Genomic DNA, 6,000 nt, shown 5'->3' on the forward strand with positions numbered 1-6,000 from the left:
AGCCTCCATCCTCCTCCTCCTCCTCCTCCTTTCGGGGCCCCAGACAGGACGAGAAGGGGGAGGAGGGGGAGGGACGGAGCCGTCAGCCATTTTCCCTTACAGTCCAAAACACACAGACACGCTCTCGGGACCCCGACGCGGTGCCCGGCGCAGCCCCGCGCCACCGAGCGCTTGGCAGCGGGGAGCCCCCTCCCCCCGCCTCAGGCCCCGCACGCGCCCGCACACCTACTGCCCTCCGAAGCAGCTGTTGCCCCCTCCCTTAACCCCTGCCGCCCGCCCGCCAGTCCCGGAAAGGCGCGTCGCCCCAGCGCGGCCGCGGGCGGCTACTCACCGCGCGACACGGGCTTCTCCTCAGAACCGGGACACGCGGAGGCGGGCAGCGGCACGAGGCTGGGGGCCACGGCGTCTAGCCGGGGTGCATCCCAGGCCGGCCCGGGGGAGGGACGGGGACCGGGAGACAAAGTCTGTCTCCAAGCTGCGGCCGCCGGGCTCCGAGCTGCAAGCGTGAAAACGGACGGGCTGCACCCGGGCGCCGGACTCGCTCCTCCCCGCACCCGCCCTGCAGCGCCGCTGCCCGCGGCCGCCTCCTCCTCCTCCCCGGCCGCCGACGGCCCGCTTCCCCCCTTCTCCCCGCAAGCTGGGGCTCTCACGGGCTCCGGCTGGTGCGCTTTCTCCTGCGTCACCTCCTCCTGCTCCTCCTCCTCCTGCAGCGGCGACTTCACCTTCCCCTAAGTCGCCGCCTCAGTCCCCCCGCTTCGGGACTTCGCCGCTTTAGCGGCGGCTGCCTCCGCGCTGCCGGCGCTGACACGAGCACCGGGCGCTGAGGCGACCGCTTCACGAGAGAGACAGACGGACAGACAGTGAGGGAGAGGGGCAGAGAGGGGCAGAGACAGGGGGCGGCAAGAGCGGGCTCCCGCGACGATTGTGAGCTGTACACGGCGGGGAGGGGCTCGGCAGCGGCCCGAAGGGGCCGGGTGCAGAGGCTGCGGCTCCGGCCGCGGCGGAGACTAGCTTCCGCAGCCGCGGATGCCCGTCCTCGTCAATATGGCGGATCCGACAGACACGCTCACACTCACACACACACACACACACACACATACACAGAGCAAAAAAAAAAAAAAAAAAAACCGCTCGGCCAGTGGCGGCGGCGGACGCGGCGGTGCCCGCGGCAGCAGCGGCGGCGGCGGCGGCGGCGGCGCAGACTCCCACTACCCCGAGTCCCGCCCAAAGGCGCCTGCGGCCCCGCCCCCTGCGGCCCCGCCCCCTGCGGCCCGCCCCCCGGCCCCCCTCAGCCCGGAGGGGCGCAGCGCGCCGTCGGGAGGCAGGGCTAGGCGTGAGACGGCAGGAGCCCCGAGAGCTGGGGGGAGGGGCAGACAATGCGGTAAAGAGTTCTCCTCAGGCGGACCCGGTGGCTCTCGGCCGGGTCACGTTCCGGCACCTAGGCGCCCGAGCCTTGGGCTCGGGAGCGGGGCGAGGGCTGAAGTGGCCAGAGGACGAGCCCGAGGGAGGCAGGAGGCGTGAGAAGGAACCTACCAAGCAAGAGAAGGGGCCGGGCTGGGGAGAGCGGCAGGGAATCCGGCGAGCAGAGGGTTAACCGCCGGGGCTTCACGCCGCCTCCTTCAGAGTGTGACTCGGGCCGCTTGTTTTTGTTCCATTGTGAACCGTGGCCCGGCCGGCGAGTACCCGGATGATGACGTCACCAACCTCCCCTTTTCCGGGATGGTGGGGGAAGGGCGGGGGAAAAGCTGAGGTCCTGAGACCCGGCGTCGTCGGGCGCCCGCCGCCAAGGCGCGGGGGGTCGCGGCGGCGCAGCTGACCCGCGTCACGTGATGCGCGACTAGGGGCGGCGGCGCGAGGTCTCCCGGGCCCGGCCACCTGCTCTCGCCGATAGGGGGAAGGTGTGGCTAGCTCCAGCCGCGGGAGGAGGGGCAGTGGGAAGTGGGGCACTCTCCCCAGCCTATGAGGGAGGCGCTGTGAGAATCTCATTCACACGGTGCGGCAGCATCAGAACCCGAGAGCTTCTCGTCTGTGGCCACGGCGCCCTTAAAACACACCAACAAAGCCAAGCATTGCAAGCTGTCCAGGACAGCATAACGACATTCTTGCAATAATAAACGTACAAAATAAGCCTGTGGCTACAGCGCCAGCACGATTTTGGTGTGAAAACCCAGAAGGGCCTTATAAACCCATCCGCTATATCATGGACTATTTTTTATGTTTCTATTCCAAAATGGGAACTGCGTGGGAAAAAAACTCATCAGATTCATCTCAACTAAATGGGAACATGTGATAATTCTATGTAATGCACCTGAGATGCTCAAATGAATCAGAAGTAACATGTACTAACTAAAAGACTAGTCTCCTTTGACTTAAAAATGCATGTGGACACTAACTGCTCACAAAACCACACTAAAACCATACAAAATTTGACATTTTGTGTAAGCAAGCTTTCGGTGTGTTGTAATTACACTAATGTACAGTAAGAATGTTAAAACAGAATCCAAACTAGGTGACACGGTGCCAGAATATTACTGCTATCATAAATTCTGAAACCATTATTCTGTACAGCACTAAATCGTCTACATTTTTCACCTCAGAAAATTATCTAATGAGGTGTCCAAGACACATCATTCGTTGCTTAGTAACTCTTAGCCTGTGTAATCTTATTTTTATAATTATTTCTGTGAATGGTTTGCTTTCTCCACTATCTTACGGATTCAAAAAGAATAGACACTGCCACCCACGGAGACTACAAATTTGTTAAGTACATACCGCTTGATTTCCTCCTCAGAACCTTCTGAGGTAGCTTTGCTGTACATAAGGAAACAAAAGGGGGAAATGATTTGCCCCTGACTACCAAACACATTTAAATACAGGTCTTTTAATACTATCGAAAGTGCACCTTTAACAAGAATGTCCAATTCTTCCCAACACTGAACTTGAGGTTATAGTCAATGCAAGAAAAAGAAATGCAAGGCGTTAGGAAAAGAAAACAAACCTATCTTTACTTGCACATGCCATGATCTTACAAACAGAAAATAGGAATCAAATATATGAAGTTCTGAAAACTAATAAATGGATTTACCAATGTTGCAAGATCTAACTTTGATGCAAAAATTCAATTATACTTTTATTCACTAGCAATAAGCAATCTGAAAACAAAAGAAATTCCATTTACAATTGAATCAAAATAGCGCAAGAATAAATTTAACAAGTACAACATTTATATGCTAAAAGTAGTATCATCAAAAACTTAAACATCAAAATAAATGAAAAAGTAGCCCATATGGAAGGATTAAAAGAGTAATAGTGTTAAGATAACAATACTCCTATGCATTATCAAGATACCAGCAGAAAATTTTAGCATAAATGGACAAGATGATGACCAAATTCATGCTCATATAAATAATCAAGAGCCCACCGAATAGCCAAAACAATATTGAAAAAGGAGAAAAAAGTTGAATGGCTCCTACATCATGATTTTGAAAAGGGACAACCCAAAGCCTTGGGACCCTGCATCTGCATAGGAGACAAGGCAGAAGCTTTCCTGGCTCCTGGCTTCAGATCGGCTCAGCTCAGGCCACTGTGGCCACCTGGGGGGTAAACCAGCAAATGGAACATCTTCCCCTCTGTTTCTCCTCCTCTCTGTATTTCTGCCTTTCCAATAAAAATAAATAAATCTTAAAAAAAAAAAACAGGTAAAGGATTAGAACAAACTCCTCCAAAGATGACACACAAATGAGCAAAAAGCAATAAGCACATGGAAAGATGTTTCAAATCACTAGTCATTAGGGAAATGTACATCAAAACAACGATGAGATACCACTTCACGCCCATTAGAAGGCTATTATCAAAAAGGAAAATCATAATGTCAGCCAGGATGTGGAGACATTGGAACGCTCACACACAGCTGTTGAGAATATAAAACTGCACAGCCTCTCTGTGGTCAACAGTGTGGCAGTCCCTCAAAAATATAAGATTACTAAAATAAACATAACATTATCATATGCCCCAGCAATTCCACTTGTAGGAGTACAATCCCTTGAGATGGTCCTCCCTAGGATTTCTTGACTTTACAATGGTGGGAAAGTGATCATCATTAGCAGAAATTCACTTCCAGCATTGCATTTTGTTCTTTTCTGGGTTACCGCTGGGTGGTCTGCTCGTGTCTGCTACGACTGGGCAGCAGCAGTGTGTGCAGTCATGAGCAGGAGCAACCACTGCAGCACAGGGTGCTGCTGAGCTGAGCTGAGCTGAAATATGCCCAGGATTAGGGCATTCCACACATTCTCCACTTGCAGGATAGTCTTAATTGATGTTGGGCATACTGGGACATAACACCTTTATAAATCATCTTTCAGGAGCACCTATATACCCGAAAGAATTGGAAGCAGGAGCACTAACAAATACTTGAACACCAAGTTTCAAAACAGCATTATTCATAGTAGTCAAAACGTATAAACCAACTCAAATATGCACCAAGAAGTAAGTGGATAAACAAAAGCGAGGTATAGACTCACAGCGGAATGTTATTCAGCCCTAAAAAGGAATGAATTCTGTCAAGCAGATGAACCTTGAAAACATTCTTCTAAGTGAAAGAAGCCAGCCACGAGAGATCACACACACCTAAGATAGTTAAACTCCTGGAGACGAAGCACAGAGGCTATGAGGGTTTGGGGGGAAAGAAGTTGGGGCAATCTTGTTTAACCGATGCAGAGTTATTGTCCGGGATGATGAATAATTGTGGAATGGGGGAAAAAAAACAGTGGCTCAACAACACTACCATTGAATGGCATGCTTATAAATTTGGTGTTATGCACATTTTAGCACACTCAAAAACTAGAGAGAAAAAAATCCAGCCAAATTATTGGCAATGTTACGTAGCTTAGTCCATAGCAGTTCTGGTTACAGTTTCAAGTGAAGCTCACCATACACTTAGTCCTACGTTGCTTGCAGCACCGTACTTAAATCAAAATTCGTATAGTCCACAAATTATCCTTCCTTTGTTTTGGTTTCTCTCTCCTAACAACAGTCCCTTAGCTTTAAAAGTACAACCTTTTCTTTCCGGCTTCTGCCTCGTAGGGTCAAAACCTTATTATGTCACATTTCCTCATAAAATTTCCTGTTACACTCTCTCTTCCTTCTCCTGCCCCTGAAATATTTCATATGTAGCACACTCACTGTGTGCTACGACATGTAAAGAATACACAGAATTCCCTAGACAAACTGACAGTATTGAATACTTTCAGGGCTGCAAACTGCAAGGCAATTCTGTAAGCAAAGAACAAGCAGCTTGATACCTGCGGGAATGCCTTCTGGGAGAATGGAAAAACTAAAATAAAAGAGGGGAGGAATCTGAACACTCTGTCCCCAACAAAAGGTTTTGTGAGTAAATGAAATAAGGAAAGTTTGCAACACTCACTATTTTTAATATAAAAATGCAGTAACCAAGTAGGAGGTCCCATTCTCATCATCCTTCATGACAAAAGGAAGAAACCATAGCTAGGGCGAATGAGACAATATGAAAGATCACAGCTACTGTGCTTGGAGATCCACTGAACTTCAGACACTAGGACCCAACAGAATGCTTAGAAACAGTGTGTCCCTCAAGCCCTGTGGAACCCTCCTGAAAATGACTTATTCCCAGCTAAGGAATTGAATGTGAAGTCCTTCAAGGACATCAGAAGTAACCCCAAGCTTGAATCATCCCTCTGTGCCACAAACATAAAGGGGCCTGTAGCAAAAGTGTTCTAACAGCCCCCCTCGAAGGGAATCATGTGCTTGGTAGTCAGCATACTATGCGTGGTTACTGACCAACTGCAATGCCAGGACAACAAGCAGAGCATCAAGGACAAGTCACTTAACGCTATCAAGTCAAAGAATGCAAAAGTGCTTCAGAAACATGGGATTAAAAGATTAATTTATTTTGGTTTTGACATTTTTTATCCATGCACATGCAAGAGGTTCAAAACCTTCATGAAAATGCAAATAATAAAAAAG

At 50.0% G+C, this 6,000-nt stretch overlaps 1 protein-coding gene across 3 annotated transcripts in view; it reads right to left on the reverse strand.

Moving 5' to 3' along the window:
- The window catches only part of USP9X (ubiquitin specific peptidase 9 X-linked), a 107,652-nt gene extending 105,892 nt beyond the window's left edge, over positions 1-1,760 (reverse strand). For 2 of the 3 annotated variants that reach the window (XM_040999794.1, XM_040999787.1), the window contains exons 1-2: positions 651-1,111; positions 332-496 (exon numbers count right to left, since the gene is read on the reverse strand). The gene's annotated coding sequence lies outside the window, so the exon portion shown is untranslated. Of the gene's footprint in view, positions 1-331; positions 497-650; positions 1,112-1,533 lie in introns of those variants that run through there. The other variant, XM_040999831.1, reaches the window with a different exon arrangement.
- Between the last annotated feature and the right edge of the window lie 4,240 nt (positions 1,761-6,000).

Source organism: Ochotona curzoniae, unplaced genomic scaffold (genome assembly GCF_017591425.1).
Source record: "Ochotona curzoniae isolate NIBS_2020 unplaced genomic scaffold, NIBS_Ocur_1.0 contig_1274, whole genome shotgun sequence".
Lineage (NCBI taxonomy): Eukaryota > Metazoa > Chordata > Mammalia > Lagomorpha > Ochotonidae > Ochotona > Ochotona curzoniae.